General features: G+C 45.3%; 1 long non-coding RNA gene and 1 pseudogene across 1 annotated transcript; both read left to right on the forward strand.

Moving 5' to 3' along the window:
• The first annotated feature begins 1,713 nt into the window (after positions 1–1,713).
• On the forward strand, positions 1,714–5,444 carry LOC118651967. Its single transcript, XR_004966374.1, has 3 exons — positions 1,714–2,052; positions 4,431–4,512; positions 5,138–5,444. It is a non-coding gene; the product is annotated as an uncharacterized LOC118651967 (long non-coding RNA).
• A 4,885-nt stretch (positions 5,445–10,329) lies between these two features.
• On the forward strand, positions 10,330–11,437 carry LOC118651982 (annotated as a pseudogene).
• Positions 11,438–18,045: the final 6,608 nt, after the last annotated feature.

Below are 18,045 nucleotides of genomic sequence, written 5' to 3' on the forward strand. Positions count from 1 at the left end.
CTGGGAATCGAGCCTGCAACCCAGGCATGTGCTCTGACAAGAAATTAAACTGTGACCTCCTGGTTCATGGGTCAATGCTTAATCATTGAGCCACACAGGCTGGGCTCAGTGTAAATTTAAAATTACAGTAATACCTATAGAAAATCTTTCTGTGAAATTAAAGTTTTCATACAGACTTAATTTTAATTACACAAATGTGTCTACATAAGTAGTCAGGTAAACCAACTAATTTGTCAATTTTTTAGCACACACATTTGGAAAACCTACTTTATTATATAATGGATTTTCAGTTTTAATGGACACCCCCTTGCCCAAATTAGTCCATTATATCAAGGTTTTACTGTATAAGGATAATATAATACAAACATAGCAATGACAATAAAAACTGATCATGCTATAACAGACTAGTATGCTTAACCACTTAATTTTAGAGTACGCTGGGTCTGAGGCTTGCTTGACCCTAAGTGTCAGGCTTTAAATATCAATTGTATGTTGATGACTCCAAAATTTTTATCTCCAGCAGATGTCGCTCCCAAAATCCAGACACAAATATCCAATTGACAAACTGACATCTCTCCTCTAAATGTGAATTAGCTTCTCAAACTCAACATGTCAAAAACCAAATTCTTGATCTTCCCTCTAAATCTACTACTTCCACAGCTGTCATCATCTCAATTCATTGACAGCTCCATCTTTTCAGTTGCTCAGGCCAAAATCCCTGGAGTCATCTGAACCTATGCAGCAAGAGGAAGAGACGCCCATAAATTGTCCTCTCAGGACTGACCTGATGGTGAGGCCTCTCAATCTGCTTATTTTTCAAAATTAGCACCTTATAATCCATTCTCTTGTTGACTAGTGTCCTTCCCTTTTCTCTTTGATTGTTAGTTAGGTTTTATAAATGGGCCATTGTCCCAGAATATTAAAGTTAGAAGGAATTTGCCCCAATTCTTATATTTTTTAATTGAAAAACCAAGGCCAAAGAGGATAAATGATTTGCCCACAATCACATAATTAAAATTGCTTTCCTGCTTTAAAGTTCACTCTCCATATGATCAACTCACAATCTGTAGAGCATGTGCTGTAGGTTCTAACAGTGTGGATTAACTGCAATGATTCATCCACATGCTCTTGCCCAGCCACAGGTAAGCCATATCTGAGACATCTGCTGTGGTGTATTGAAAGCATTCACACTGGGTCATGCTGGGAGGAAGCTCAGGAGAGACAGAACTTTTGACCCTGGCCTTGTTAACAGCACACCTAAGAGCAGATGGTCTTAGAGGAGAAACGAAGAAAGATTCATTTGTAACCCTACCCTACCCTAGATTGCATGTCTAACCACTCAACAAAAATGCCAGTGGGAGTTAAGTAACTCAGAGTAGTACAGGGCTCTGTCTGTATGTTACCAATCATCTGCATTTCTATATTCAGGCAGTGTATGTGAGATATAGTCTATATTACTTGAAAGAACTTAGTATCTGGAATTCTGTATCCATTTTTGTCAGAGAAAAGATTACGGAATGCTACTGCACAAAAGTCTACTTAGCCCCATATTGCTGGATGTGGCACTGATGCCAGGAACTGAATTATGCTCCCCACTCCAGCTTTCAGATGTTGAAGTTTGAACACCCATGTGACTGTATTGGAGATAAGGCTTTGAAGAGGTGATAAAGGTTAAATGAGGTTATGAGGGCGGAGCCCTGATCCCATAGAACTGGCTGATAAGAAGAGGAAGAGACACCAGACCTCTCTCCCTGTCATGGGAGAATACAGGGAGAAGGCAACCATCTGAAAGCCAGGAAGGGGGTTCTCACCAGAACCTGACCATGCTGGCATCCTCATCTTGAACTTTCAGTCTCCAGATCTGTGACAAAATAAATGTCTGTTGTATAAGCCATCTAATCTATCTTATTTTGCTCTGGCAGCCTCAGCAGACTCAGACACTAACCTCCAAGAACCGCATGGATTCTGTGGGCATGGCATTCAGCTTCATAGCATGGACACCAGGAACACCAGGTGCTCCCTGCCGTGGCTGCCAAATATCCAGTTTTGGAGGTAGGCCCAGAATTGGTAATAGTAATGTAAGTTCTGGTGCCAGCTTGGGCAGCTCCTCACATGCAAGGTGGTCAGTAATGAGGTGCTTCCATACATGCACGTGACAGCACAGCTGCACCACCAGTGTATGCACCCACTTGTCCAGCAGATATTCACTGAGTACCAACTATGTGTCAGGCACATGGGTGTTGGGGATATAGTAAAAAACAGAATGGACACCATGGCTGGTGCCTCATAGTGACGACCCACAGACTAAAGAGTCTTGGGTTTGATTCCAGTCAAGGGCATGTCCTGGATGTAAGTTCTCATCCCCAGCCTGGGTCGGGGCATGTACAGGAGGCAACCAATTGATGTGTCTCTCACATCAATGTTTCTCTCTCTCTCTCTCTCCCCCCTCCCTCCTTCACTTCCACTCTCTCTAAAAATGTCCTTGGGTGAGGATTAACAAGCAAACATAAGAAAAACAGAACGGGCAAAACTCCTTGTCCTTTTAGAGCTAATCCTCTGTTGGGGAAGCCAGAGGATAAATGAAATAAGTAAGTAAAATATATGATAAGCTAGACAGTGATAAGTACTAACATCCTATCTAATAATAGACAAACATGGTAATTGACCATACCTTCGCTACACCTCCCATTGGCTAATCAGCACGGATGGCAGCTAATTTGCATACTGCAGGCAGGGCGGGACAGCACCATCCCGCCTGCCCTGCCACCATATAGGTCTGCTATTTGATACCCGGGGCAGCCGGGTGGGGCAGCAGCAATCAGCCGGCCCGTCCGGGCGTCCTGTGTGCGACCCAACCCGGGGCAGCACCCCAACCCCCAGATCAGTGCTGCCGTGTGTGTGCCATGGGGCAGTGCCCCAACCCCCGGATCAGCCCTGCTGGATCAGCATCTGCCACCCAGGGAGCTGGCCTAATCCAGCAGGTGGTTATCTCCCTAAGGGTCCCAGACTGTGAGAGGGCACAAGTGGGGCTGAGGGACACCCCCCCTCCCCTGCCAGTGCACAAAAATTTGTGCACTGGGCCTCTAGTATAAAATAAGGCAGCAAGGGGGTTGGGGAATCGGTGGTGATTTTCTAAGTTGAGAGGTCAGGTGAAGTCTCACAAAGAAGGTGCCAATGTGTAAAGATGTGAAAGAGGTGGGGGAGAGAGCTGTATGTATATCAGCAAAAGAACATTCCAGAATGACAGAAAGGCAAAGGGCCTGAGGTATGTTAGGAAAACACCAAGAAGGGCAGTGTGGCAAAGAGATGAAATGAGTTGAGAGTGATGGGGCTGGTACAGATCACATGGAGCCTGCAGACCATTCCATTGATCAGAGCAGCACAATCTGCTTTACATTTCAACAAAACCTCTCGGGCTGCTGTGGAGCAAAAACTTTAGAATACACGCTGCGTTGGTTTCCTAGGGCTTCCATAACCAATTATCACAAACTGGGGGCTTAAAGCAACAAACATTACGCTCTCTTGTTCCTGGAGGCTAGAAGTCTGAAATCACGGTGTCAGCAGGTTAGTTTCTTCTGAGCTCCTGAGGGAGAATCTGCGCCAGGTCTCTCTCCTGGCTTCAGCTGCTTGCGTCAATCCTTGCTCTATGGCTGCATCACTCCAGTCTGCTTTGTCTTCTTATGGCCCTTTTCCCATGTGTGTTTTGGTGTCTCTATCCCTGAATCTCCCTCTCCTTTCTCTTATAGAGACACCAATCATTGTTTTTAGGACCCACCCTAATCCTGCATGACCTCATCTTACTAATTACATCTGCAGAGACACTATTTCCAAATAAGGTCACATTGACAGGCCCTGATTGACATGAATTTGGGGAGATACTGTATTTCACACCATTTACCTATCATTAAAATGCCGCATTTAGGGTTACCATCTGGAAAAAAGCAAAACTAGTTGGTGTTTTTTAAAATAAATACTAAAATCAGGTCATGCAGTTTATGGGAAAGAAAACACCATGTGAAATGAGGGTTGATCCCTCAGCAAGATGGAGTTGGCCGAAAACATGTACGTAACAAGGCCAAACAAAGTACAGGTCTGAGGGACTAATCTGTTCTTTCCAAAGTAACAGGAAACTTATATGAAGACATATATCTGAAAAAAAAACAAAAAAGACCTTTCCACAAGTACTTTCAGTAATGATGGTCTGAGTCCTGGCTCTGGGAGTGAATGGCTGTCACTGGCCAGGTGGTCTGGCGGGTCTGCACTGGGAGTCTCCAATGTACAGCGGGGCAAGGGCTGCCAATTCTTTCCTGGTGACTTTTTAAAAGAGAACATGTTTGTTCTCCATGAAACAAAAATGTGGAATGAATTCAACCTCTAAAAATAATAATAAAAATCAAACATATTCTTAAACCTCCACATCTCTTTTCCAGACTCACCCACTGGGCATTTCTCTCCACGGTGATTTCCTGTGCCTGTTTGACTGAAGCTCAGGAACAAATCCCAGGAAAGAAGGTCAGCAAGGACAGCATGGTGCCCTGCCTCCTTTACCTGCCCAGCTTGCTGCTGCCAGCCAAGCTCCTGTGGCATTGTCTTAACACGTTTTTACATAACTGTGTCCAATTCAGGATAAAGTCACAGAACATTGCTGGAGATAATACTGAGTACACGAAGCTGCTTTGCAACCACGAGATGTGATCACAGGAATTCTCTCTCTCTCTCTCTCTCTCTCTCTCTCTCTCTCTCTCTCTCTCTCTCACACACACACAGACACACACACACACCACACTCTTTAGTGTGTTGCCCTTTCAATGCACCTTCCCTACTCTTCTGGTCTAGCTGTTCCTCCTTTCCATACCCTCTCCCCACACATGCACAATTCACCCCCCTTACCCCCACCCCCTACCCCAGCACCTGGCCTTACCAAAGGCCTGCACCTCCAGCCTTTGCACCCACATGCTGCCTGTAATAGGCAGTTAGACAGGCATGAGCAGAGCAGGAATCACAGGCCAGGTGCAGAGGGTCACCAGGGCAGGGAGCCCCAGGTGCCTAGCAATGGGCAAAACTACTAGCCTTCACACAACTACTCCCTTAATCAATAACCCCTGAAAATGACATTTAGACCTTCACTGTGTTTCAGTGACATCAGGACCAGCAGCAATGGCTAATGACCCCCTCCCTGGCGCTGACCAATCATCGGAGATCAAGACCTGAGGAGACACACCAGGAGAGCTGATAAACATTCTCTTGAGATCCTCCTCTGAGACCTCAGATAAAAGGCCTCAGGATGGAGGAACCAATGCAGCTCTTTCGATGGAGTACACCTGCGCCTCTTCCCACCCTTTCCCCCGGGCAGCTCTCTCTCCCGCCCTCCCCGAAGCTCCAAAGGCCCTTCTTTTGCTGTAACTTGTTTTTGAGCCCATTTCTTCTATGGCTCACTACTTCTACCTCTGTGGCTTCCTAAATAAACTTTTCTTATAATTTGATTCTTGGCTCTGAATTCTTCTCTTAGCCAGAACTCAAGAAATGAGGTTGCTGAACTGAGGTTAACACCTGATGCCAACCCCCTCCCCTCCCCAATGCGCAAAGATTGCCCACGTGATACCTATGCATATTCCTGCCTCCTTCCCATTCAATGTGACATATAGAGCTTTAGCTGGATCACACATAAAATCAAATTGCCTGCAACACAGCTCTATACACAATTCAAGACACGTTGGGAGAGAGTCACCTCACCAAAGCCTCTAGGTGCCCTGCAAGTGAACAGGAGTACAGACACCTTTGCCTCTTCTCTCCACAGACAGCCCCTTGCCCCAAGCCCATATTTTTGGTATTTGAATACTAAGCCTAGACTGAAGCACAGAATAAGCCCAAATATAAAGAAAGCTCTCCACTCTCACTAAAAATTTTATTTATGTAAACTTTTCATGAAGGTTCAGCCTTTTTTGCCTTACTTTTTGGTTTCCTGCTTTTTAATTTTAATGGTAGTATATTGCCCTGCTGGTGTGGTTCAGTTGGTTGAGCCATCCCGTGCACCAAAGGGTGACTGGTTTGATTCCGGGTCAGGCCACATGCCCAGTTTGGGGGTTCAATCCCTAGTTGGGAATGCGTGCAGGAGGCAACTGATAGATGTTTCTCTTTCTCTCTCTCTCCCTCCCTCTCTCTTTAAAAATCAAGAAAACATTTTCTTTTTAAAAAGAGAAAAAAGCTCTGGCCGGTTTGGCTCAGTGGATAGAGCGTCGTCCTGCGGACTCAAGGGTCCCAGGTTTGATTTGGGCATATACCTTCGTTGCGGGCACATCCCCAGTGGGGAGTGTGCAGGAGGCGGCTGATGGATGCTTCTCTCTCATCGATGTTTCTAAGTCTCTATCCCTCTCCCTTCCTCTCTGTAAAAAAATCAATAAAATATATTTTTTTTTAAAAAGAAGAAAAAAGTAAATGGTAGCAATTTAAATACTCTGTTGTACACCTTGCTCTTTACTATATCTTTATTGATGTACATTTTACATATCATGTAATTCAATGATTTTTTTAGTAAATTAGCAAGTTGTGCAACCATAACCATAAGTCAGTTTGTTATTGTTTCCATCACTCTAATAAGGTCCCTTATGCCCATATACAATTAACCTTCCCCACGTCTCCCCCAGCCCAACCTCTTTTGCTTGCTGATTAGCAACTATGATAAAGTAATTTTGGGCATTGTCATCATAGTCTAAACTTGGCCAGGTTCCTTCCCATCAGAGGAACCAGACATTTTCACAGGACCAATCTTCTTGGTAATTGTGATGGTGGAACTGCAGGCGGGGGAGGCATGGAGGAAGCTGTGGCTGCACATTGAACCCAGAAGCCCCTTTGTCCCCAAACCAAACCACACCTCTGCCAAGAACAACTTTTTAAAAAGCTTGAAAACAAAATTCACAGGAAAAATGACTACATGCCTGTCTTAAATTTTCTTTAAATTAAAATTTTAAAAGTAACAAAAAACATCCTGAATTATTCTGACGTGAAAGGTTTTTCCTAACTGAAAAAGATCAACTGAGATAAAATAAGACATCACCGTGCTCAGGTACACAGGGAAATGCCTGCCATTGGCCATCTGAAGGGTTTTGTTTTGTGGTTTTTTTGGTTGTTTTTTTAAAGAGTCAAAGCAAACATAGGAATCAAGAACCACAGAACTGAAGTTAAGACTCCAACAAAGTTATTTTGAAGAGTGGTAATGGATCAGAAAATGAAAAGAAAGGCAATTGAATCAAGTTGCAATGCAATTTGATTTTTAAAACACCCAGCTTTGTTGCCTCCATTTTCCTCTGTGCTCCATGAGAGTAAAAAAACAATAGGTCCTCAATTAATATTTGCCTAAAGAATGAATAAGTGAATGAGGGCTTATTATGTTCTAAGCACTATGCAAGAAATTAGAGATCAAAAATTACAAAAGCCCTGATGTCAAGACATACAAGTACAATGGAGAAGCATGCACATAAATAATTTCTATATAGTATGATAATCAATAGAAATAATTGAAAGGTGTAGAGATAGCCCAGAGTGGGTAATGATTAATATAGCTGAGAGGGAAATGATTTGGGAAACTTTGTTTATGCTCATATTCTCCAGGAAAGCAATGACAAAGAAGGGTATTCTGAGCAAAGGAAATAGCACGTGCAAAGGGAATATGTAGTTCAGTTGAACTAGAGCATAACACCTATCAAGATAGGTTTTCCTTTGGAGCCATGGGTTGCATCCCTGGGTGAGGTCAGATGTGAGAAGTAAGAAGCAATTTGACTATCAAGTTCCAAGGCATTGAGCCCTAGCTGGTTTTTCTCAGTGGTTAGAGCGTCGGCCTGCGAGCTGAAGGGTCCCAGGTTCGATTCCAGTGAAGGGCAGATGCCCAGGTTGCGGGCTCAATCCCAGTAGGAGGTGAGCAGGAGGCAGCCAATCAATGGTTCTCTTTCATCATTGATGTTTCTTTCCCTCCCTCTCTTTTCCTCTCTGAAATCAATAAAAATCTATTTAAAAAAAAAGATTAAAATAAAAGTTCCAAAGCATTGGTGGAAAACTACGACTGGGCACAAAGCAAAAGGTCTTCAACAGAAGACAGACCAGATGGTATGAACATCAGTGTGTAGAATAATGGAGCAAATTTCTTGTGCTAGTCTATATGCAGGGGCTCAGTGCTAAGGATGTAGAAAGGTGGCAGGAAGAGAAGCCATAACTTTGATAAGGGTACACATGGAATTGTATGTGAATTTTGTGGTGGAAAGGTAGACTTACCAGACAGAAGTACTAGTAGAGGAATGTAAACGCTCTTCACATGTTTGGTAAATTCTGTGGAAAGTGGATAGTAGATGGGTAAATATGGACTTGGATGAGTTTAAACAGTGTCTCCCAAACCAGTAGAGAAACAAATGAAATGCAATAGCAGGCATATAGGTGGACTGGATTAGGATAAATTAGCATCCTGTCAGATGTGCACACAGTGGTCTTTGTAGATACAATGCACTCCCTCCTTCTTTTTGAAAAAATATGATTGGGATTTTTATTATTTACTTATTTATTTTTTTAAATCCTCACCCAAAGATATTTTTCCGTTGATATTTTTTTTAGAGACAATGGAAGAGAAAGGGAAAGACAGAGAGAAATATCAATGTGGGAGAAACACATTGATTGGTTGCCTTCTGCACATGCCCCAGCCAGGGCCCAGAGCCTGCTCTTGACCAGAATTGAACCCCGGGACCCTTCAGTCCACAGGCCAATGCTCTATCCACTGAGCCAAACTGGCTAGGGCCACTCCCTGCTTCTTGAAGAAGTCAACTGTAAGGACTATAAGGGCAAAAGAGTGAGAAAGTTCTGTCTCTTGGGACACACTAGAAAATCTTTGTCTCTGAATAGGAAAAGAGCAGCTTCTACTCTTAAACTTGTGACATGTTGTTCAGTACCATATGGAAGTCCTTTGGCTAGATGGGATGTGGTTCCTCATACACTCTTTTTTTTTTTTTCCTTCTCATTAAATAGTGATAGATATTTGGTAGAGTTGTTTCCATAAAATGCACTGATTTTTAAAACTAATAACTTAAAAACTGCCACCCACACACAAATCCCAAATGGTCCACAAAAACATTTTCCTTTCCTTCTGAAGTTTTTATGATGCATTGTAATCATTAACCAGTCTTTTAAACTTAAATGGCCAATTGAGTCAAACAGTTCTGAGACCGTTCGTCTACCACCAATTAAGACTGGCAAGTATTGGGGAAAATATTCACTTAACCTTCTGAGATTTCTGGGCAGACTTGGTGACTGCCAGCTCCAGCTGCTTTCTTGCCCACTGCTTTGCACCAATGGAAACAGCTGGCTTCACAGCTCGCATGATTATCCTGATGCATCCAGGCCAAATCAGTGCTGGATAGGCTCCTGTGCTGGATTGTCACACGGCTCACATTGCTTGCAACTTTTCTGAGCTGAAGAAGATGGATCGTCATTGTGGAAAAAAGCTGGAAGAGGGCCCAAAGTTTTTGAAATCTGGTGATGCTGCCATCATCGATATGGTTCCTGGCAAGGCCATGTGTGCCGAGAGCTTCTCTGACTACCCTCCTCAGGGCTGTTTTGCTGTTCATGACATGAGACAGACAGTTGCTGTGGGTTCAGACACCCTTATACAGGGTTCTTGAAAACCCATTTCTCAGTGTTAGCCAGAATTCATTGCTATAGGCAGTAGTTAAAAACTGCCCAGACCAGAGCACCATGATACTTGAATCATTGCTTTCCACTATCAAAAGTCATGCAAAATGCTGTTCATTAACCCATAGCCTAAGGAAATACCTTTCTTGTAAGTGGAGAATCCAGTATGACTTGGGTTAGTGGACAGCGATTCAGAACTGGATGTGGGAGTATGGAGAAGCAAAAAAAGGGAGACAAAATATCTGACTCAGGCAATAGTGAACTTGGGGAGAAAAGGACAGACTGAGGTACCAGATTCAAAGGTGTGGACAGAGAGCAAAAACCAGATTACAATAGAAGTGCAAACCGGGAACATTCCCTGAGATGTGGTATGCAGAGAAAGGAGCCTGTTACAGAGACCTAGGGTCTAGACCGGTCCAGACACAAGTTGAGAGCTACTTAAGATGCTGCTGATTAAAGCCCTCCTCCCAAACAAAAGCCAGGTTTTCCCTATTTATTTGAGGTTTGGAAAGCAGAAAGTTTTTTTAAAAATCATCCTAAGAGCTTCCTCGTCGGCCTTGGAGCGAGGCGAAGGCGCGCGGACCCCGCACCGGTCGCGGACCCACCATGGGCCCGCCCGACCCCGGGCTCCGCACCGCGCGAGTACCATCCTAAAGCCAGAACTGAAGCTACAAGATGGCTGATCGGGACCCAGGGGGCATCAGCCCCTCCAGCAGATGGTGGCCTCAGGAGCCGGGCCGTGGTCACCTCCATCTTCATGACCCCCCTGGACGTGGTGAAGGTCCGCCTGCAGTCTCAGCGTCCCTCGGTGACCAGCGATGTGATGCCTCCCTCCAGACTCTGGAGCCTCTCTTACACCAAATGGAAGTGCCTCCTCTACTGCAATGGTGTCCTGGAACCCCTGTACCTGTGCCCAAACGGTGCCCGCTGTGCCACCTGGTTTCAGGACCCTACTCGCTTCACCGGCACCATGGTTGCCTTTGAGAAGATTGTGAGACACAAGGGCACCAGGACCCTGTGGAGTGGCCTCCCAGCCACCCTGGTGATGGTGATGACTGTGCCAGCAACCGCCATCTACTTCACGGCCTATGACCAACTCAAGGCCTTCCTGTGTGGTCGAGCCCTGACCTCTGACTTCTATGCACCCATGGTGGCTGGTGCATTGGCCCTCTTGGGCACCGTGACTGTGATAAGCCCCCTAGAGCTGGTACGGACAAAGCTGCAGGCTCAGTATGTGTCATACCGGGAGTTGGGTGCTTGTGTCCGAACCTCCGTAGCTCAGGGCGGCTGGCGCTCACCGTGGCTGGGCTGGGGCCCCACTGCTCTTCGGGATGTGCCCTTTTCAGCCCTGTATTGGTTCAACTATGAGCTGGCTGAGTGGGCGCAGGCCAAAGGACCAGACATCGGTGGGCATCAGCTTTGTGGCTGGTGGCATCTCAGGAACGGTGGCTGCCATCCTGATTCTATCCTTCGATGTAGTGAAGACTCAACGCCAGGTTGCGCTGGGAGCCGTGGAAGCTGTGAGAATGTCACCTGTGCACGCGGACTCCACCTGGCTGCTGCGGCGGAGGATCCGGGCTGAGTCCGGCATCAGGGGACTCTTTGCAGGCTTCCTCCCAAGGATCATCAAGGCCGCCCCCTCCTGTGCCATCATGATCAGCACATATGAGTTGGGCAAAAGCTTCTTTCAGAGGCTCAACCCGGAACAGCCTCTGAGCCAGTGAGAGGAGCGCGGGGACGAGGGCCCCATCTCTCCCATGGATGGTGTGGGGCAGGAGGAGTCTGAGCCAAGTGCCTTGTCCTCAGGGGAGGGGCCTCATTTTTCCCCTCTCAGCTCAGCCCCAAGGGTACCAACACCTCCGTTGGGTCTGCCCAGGCCCCCATCAGACAGCTTTCTTCCTGCTGGTCCTCATCCCAAGCCCCAAAGATCATCACTTTTCCACCCAACTCCCCAAGCTCAAGACCAAATCTGTTAACTCTCTCCTCCCCCTGCCCTCTTGCCCATTTTCCCGTGTTTGTTGTAGCTGGGCCTGCCCCCAAGGCCCACAGAAGAAAAAAAAAAATCATCCTAAGAGATCTCATTAGAAAGATCTGGTGAATGATGTCAGAAATTTTTACATTTGTTTCAGGAAAAAAACAGTACAAAGCAAGTTGTAGGCTTCTGTACAATATACCTCTAATTCTGAAGAGTAACGTCATCAGCAACAAATCTTTTTGTGGTCTTTATAAAGTTCCAAATTAGTAAACACCCATGGAATTTTATATACATACCTTGCCAAGGTGGGCAATATGTTTGAGTCATGATCTCGGTTTCCATGATTAGGTTTCCAAAGCTAAGTAAACAGTCCCCTAACTAAATTCTTTCATAAAATATTTCTTATTTATTTTATTTTATTTATTTATTTTTAAATGGTAGAGTTGGGACTCAAGTTCTGGTTTCAAAGCTATACTATCTTTTAAAAAATATATTTTATTGATTTTTTTACAGAGAGGAAGGGAGAAGGATAGAGAGTTAGAAACATCAATGAGAGAGAACATCGACCAGCTGCCTCCTGCACACTCCCCACTGGGGATGTGCCCACAACCAAGGTACATGCCCTTGACCGGAATCGAACCTGGGACCCTTCAGTCCGCAGGCCGATACTCTTCCACTGAGCCAAACGGGTTAGGGCTATACTATTTTTTTTTTTTTTAATTGATTTCAGAGAAGAAGGGAGAGGAAGAGAGAGGTAGAAACATCAATGATGAATCATTGATTGGCTGCCTCCTGCATGCCCTCTACTGGGAATTGAGTGCACAATCCAGGCATATGCCCTTGACTGGAATCGAATCCAGGACCCTTCAGTCCACTAAACCAAACCAGCTAGGCATCTTATTTATTTTTAAAAGGTTGTTGTTGTTTCCTTTACAGGATGGGGCGGGGGGGGGGGGGGGGTGCGGATCTGAGCATGCTCCTATCCATCTACATAACACCATAACTTGTAAACAAGATAATCACTTGGTCTCTTTGACTGTGAAATAACAAATCATGATTAGTTCTGTTTTTATGTGGACATACTCCTGATAAAGGAAAGACATGGTGTAATAGAACGAAGACAACTCAATGGATACATTAATGTCTCATTCAAGAAAAGGGAAACAGGAAATTTTGAAATGTGACTTCATTACAAGGGTAGTGTGGTAGTTTTGTAATGGGGTGCTGGTACTTGCCTGTTTCCAAGTTGCTAGACTGCACACTAGCCAGGCTCTCCAGCGGTAGAATTCCACTGCTTCTGGGATGCCAGCAAAGGTCCCTCCAGGTCATGTGTGCTCCCCAACTCCATGATACTGTTCAGGAATGAATGTGGGAGACCAGGCACCACTTTCCTTTGCATCAGAAATTGTTCATCAAATGATTCACCAAAGCAAAAATTTATAAACTTCTATGATAATTACCTTAAGCTCTAACAATGTATCCAAATAAGTTTTTGTTGTTCTTAAAATTTAAAAGCCAGCTAAAACTTCAACTGGTTGATTTTTTGGCATTTTGAGAAGTCATAATTCAAATGGAAGAGACAGCCTTTGCTTCACATCACTAACCCTGAGTGCTGAGAGTGTGGGCTTCTGCAGCTGCTCTCTCAGGCCTGGAAGTGAGAGACGCGAGGGCCTGCTCCTGGGAAGGGGGCACTGCCACATCTGCCCTTTAGAATGTTCCCCAGACTTTAACAGCTGCAGCTGGGCCTGCCAAAGTGATGCTTTAGTGACACAAGAAAGCCTTTCATTACAGTTCTCAATGCTATTTGTGATGTTTGGATTCTCCTTTTTTTATTGTTTTCCTTGAGGGCTGCTTCTTGTTTGGAGCACCAGTTAAAACTTGGGGATATCTTTTCCTTAGATTACAGCTATTTTGTGCACATAGACAGGTATATAAGTACACTAAACACAGCTTTGGTCAAATGATCTTCCAGATGGGGTGAGAACACAAGCCCACATGTCTCCATTATTAGTGTTTTATCCTTCTGACTTCAAGTCTTCATCCTACTTTAATGTGAAAATTTTATTCCATCCTATTTCATTTTTTAAATTTATTAATTGATTTTAGAGAGAGAGAAAGGGGGAAGGGGGGGAACGTTTGTTGTTCCATGAATTCATTGGTTACTTCTTGTATGTGTCCTGACCAGGGATTGAACCCACAGCCTTGGCATATGGAGACAAAGCTCTAACCAACTGAGCTACTGGGCAAGAGCTCCATCCTATTTCTTTTGTTTGTTTGTTTGTTTTTGTTAATCCTAACTGGAGGATGTTTTCCCATTAATTTTCAGAATGAGTGGAAGGGAGGAGGAAAGACAGAGAGAAACAGCAATGTGAGAGAGAGGCATCGATTGGTTGCCACCCATGCACCCCAACCAGAATGGAACCTGCAACTGAGATACGTGCCCTTGACTGGAATGGAACCCAGGGGTGGACCTTCTGTCCACTGAGCCAGGCTAGCGCTCCATCCTATTTCTTTCTTCTTCTTCTTTTTTTTTTTAATATATTTTATTGATTTTTCACAGAGAGGAAGGGAGATAGAGAGTTAGAAACATCGATGAGAGAGAAACATCAATCAACTGCCTCCTGCACACCCGCTACTGGGGATGTGCCCAAAACTAAGGTACGTGCCCAAAACTAAGGTACATGCCCTTGACCGGAATCAAACCTGGGACCCCTCAGTCCACAGGCTGATGCTCTATCCACTGAGCCAAACCAGTTTTGGCCTATTTCTTAATGAAAAAATAAACTATAGGGAGATAAATAGTTTAGCATTTTTAAGTGTATGCTGCAGGGATGTTGATTTATTCACTTTGTACCCCTTGGTGACACAAATAAAGAAGGTTTTCAAGCTAACTTAGATGTTAGCAGGGTTTATACACACACACACACACACACACACACACACACACACACACCACACAAGAAGTTAGTAGGGTTTTTTCCTCTTAGGCACCTGTGCAATTAATTAGGACAACAGGGAAAACTTTCATGAAAGTTGTATCTTCTGGCTTACTCTCATGTTCTTTTATCTGAACACTAGAGGCCCAGTGCACAAATTCGTGCACAGGTGGGATCCAGCCGGCCCAGCTCCAATCGGGGAGGATTGGGCTGGGCCTGTCGGGAGGAGGAGATGGCGGGAGGTTGGCCGGCCAGCCCTACTCCCAATTGGTGTGTGTGGGGGGTGAATTGGGGTGGAGCTGGCTGGGGGGAGGGGCAGCAGGCCAATTGGGGTGGTGGGGGCCCATCAGGGGCAGGGCTGGCCAGGGGGAGGGGCCATAGGTGGTTGGCCAACAGGCCCTGCCCCTGATCGGGGTGGGGGGGGCCGATCTAGGGTGGGGCCAGGTGGGAGGAGGGGTTGCAAGAGGTTGGCCAACTGGCCCCGCCCCCTATTGGGGTAGAGCAGCCAATCAGGTGTGGGGCCAGCCAGGGAGAGGGGCTGAGGGCCAATCAGGGTGGTGGGGGCCCATTGTGGGCAGGGCCTGCTGGGGGGAGGGGCTGCATGAGGTTGGCCGGCTATCCCCACCCCCTATTGGGGGGGCAATCAGGGGCGGGGCTTGCCAGAGGGAGGGGCTGCGGGCCGATCAGGGTGGTGGAGGCCCATCAGCCAGCCAACCTCCTGAAGCCCCTCCCCCAGCAGGCTCCACCTCCAATGGGGTAGGGGGGGCAATTAGGGGAGGGGCCAGCTGGCCCCACCCCCAGGTCAGGCTGGTTCTCTGGCTGCAGTGGACATCATAGTGACTGGTCGTTCTGGTCGTTACAGCATTTCGGTTGCTGGCTTTTTATATATATAGATAACATGTTGGTTTCTAATTTCCCCCTCCCTATTCTCCCCCCAATCATTTTCAGCCAATCAAAAAGCAAAGAGATTTTCTAATACTATAAGTATAATGTATTTACCATGATAAATCATATTTCTAATTTCAAAGTATAGCTTTAACTCAGGGAAAATGTCATTAATATAAGTTACCTTGTTCAAACCACAGTACATATTACAATTAATTTCTTTGATTTTTATCTATGAACAAACATTATAGAGTTCATGATAGGGTCTTAGCTGTCTGCTACATGTTACACTTCTTTTGAGCCTGATAACAATCAGGGATCTATCAGAAAGAGTCTTGTTAACTCGAGGGAGAAATTAGGTGGAGCCATGGGAAAGCATCATCACAAGCTAGTGTTGGCATCTGCAGTGGAGGCTATCGGGCACCCTGTGGCACTCATTTCCCCAGCTGCTGGCAGTAACGGGAACTCACAGCCTTCAGCCAAGTTCTTCTCCCAAAATCGCCCTCAGTCAAAGACCACCCCGACCCTGCCGCCAAGGCCATGCTCCCTCCCTGAAATCAGCCTGTATTCAAGGACTGGTTGATTATGGAGAGGTACTAGAGCCCACACTCAATTCACTGAGCCACATCAGCCAGGGCCAGGAGGCCCAGGTTTTGATCTCCATCCTACCACTATGAGGAGTCAGCTGTCTGTTTCCTCTGAAGGGAAGCGTTAATTTCCAAAGTAACAAATCTCTAATGTCTGAGGTAACTATAACAGTAAGCATTCAATTTTGACTGTTCTCCTAAAAATTATAACTAATATCTGTCAACATAAAATGTTCAAACCACCCTGACCGGTTTGGCTCAGTGGATAGCGTGTCGGCCTAAGGACTGAAGGGTCCCAGGTTCGATTCCGGTCAAGGGCATGTACCTTAGTTTTGGGCACATCCCCAGTAGCGGGTGTCCAGGAGGCAGTTGATTGATGTTTCTCTCTCATCGAAGTTTCTAACTCTCTATCCCTCTCCCTTCCTCTCTGTAAAAAAATCAATAAAAATATATTTTTTTAAAAAACTATGAAAAAAACAAAACGTTCAAACCTGTAGAGAATTTTTATTAGAGTTTATTTCAGCCACACTGATGACATCCTGGGAAGCAAGGTCTCAATGCTCTGGCAAAGGACGATTTTGCAGTTCCTTTTGTACATTTCGAATTAAGGAGGGAAGGGAAGGAAGATCACGTGGTGGGAGAAAGCAAGGAGAGCAAATCTCTGATTGGATTAGAGGATAGTTAAAACTATGTGCTCCCTTGACATGGTTACCCCTCTGAGCGGTCTGGAGGAGAGGATCCTTCTGGAATCTCTAAGGTGTGTTACCAAGATGCACAAGAACAATGGCAGGGCTTGCTTAAGGCAGATAAATCTTTTAAACCTGCCCTGTTAGGAATTTATGATCAGCTCATCTCGTTAGGTTACTTTCAGTCACTGAGCTTATCAGCTTTATTACAGAGTCCCCTTTTCACTCACATATCAAAGAATTCAAAATCAATGTATCAGTTTTCCAATTATGAATTTGTGGCATACAAAATAGATTTTCCTCCCAGTGTCCAGTTGACAACAGAAAATACTCTTGTAAGTCATCCTTACACTGAGTTTAATTTAATCGCTTTCACTCCTTTCTTCTCTCTGCCCAGGTTTACAGGAGCCAGGGAGAGCCACACACAGCTCTTCTCCATCTGCAGCCAGACCAGTGATCGCAGAGAGGGTATTTAAGAAAAAATTAACATTGTATAAGTATTCTTAAATGGTGATTTGTGAAGGAAAATGGGACTCCTTCAAAACAATTTAATAAAGAATATGAAAAGAATTGTAACCAATTTATTAAATAAAATATATCCAATTAACTATGATATATGACTCCACTCTTTAAAGTCCCAAGTCCTTCGTGTCTTGTTTTATCCTTTTAGGTTACTTTTTTGAGATAAATATCGTTAAAGCATTGTAATTTGCATTAACTCTCTCCTTCCCGGGAGGTGCCTTAAGGGAGCCTAAACTCCCACTGTAAGTGGCCCGGGGTCAGTTCCTGCCACTAACACCAGGGCATTCTTGATCTTGGGATAAAGACTTTTACAAATCCACATTGTCTCCCTATTTTCACCTCCTTTCGTGTTTTATACGTCCTGGTTTGGGGTCCTTCTCTCTCGTGTACACTTGGTCTTGCATCTTTTCTACAATGGCATACTTCATGCCTGCATTTGACTGCCGTTACTATTACTGCCTCCCTGCGCTGCACAGCCTGCCTGAGTGCTGCGGACCTCACTCTCCCAAGGGCCTGCCTCAGCATTCAAGCTGCCTTCTCCCAGTGGCGTGGCAAGGTGTGGGGTGGGTCGTAAGGTGTGGGGAGGTGTGGGGAGGTGATATGAGATGAGGCGTGGTATAGTGCGTGTGGTGTGGTGGGAGATGAGGTGTGGTTCTGTTTTTCTACACTGACTCAGTGCACAATGGGAGGAGCTATAACCTGCTCTGGAAGACTATCATTGGTCAAAAAGGCCTAGCTTTCTGGCAAAACTTTCTGATTACCAGTTGGTCATGGAAAAGCAGACA

Source organism: Myotis myotis, unplaced genomic scaffold (assembly GCF_014108235.1).
Source record: "Myotis myotis isolate mMyoMyo1 unplaced genomic scaffold, mMyoMyo1.p scaffold_m19_p_3, whole genome shotgun sequence".
Lineage (NCBI taxonomy): Eukaryota > Metazoa > Chordata > Mammalia > Chiroptera > Vespertilionidae > Myotis > Myotis myotis.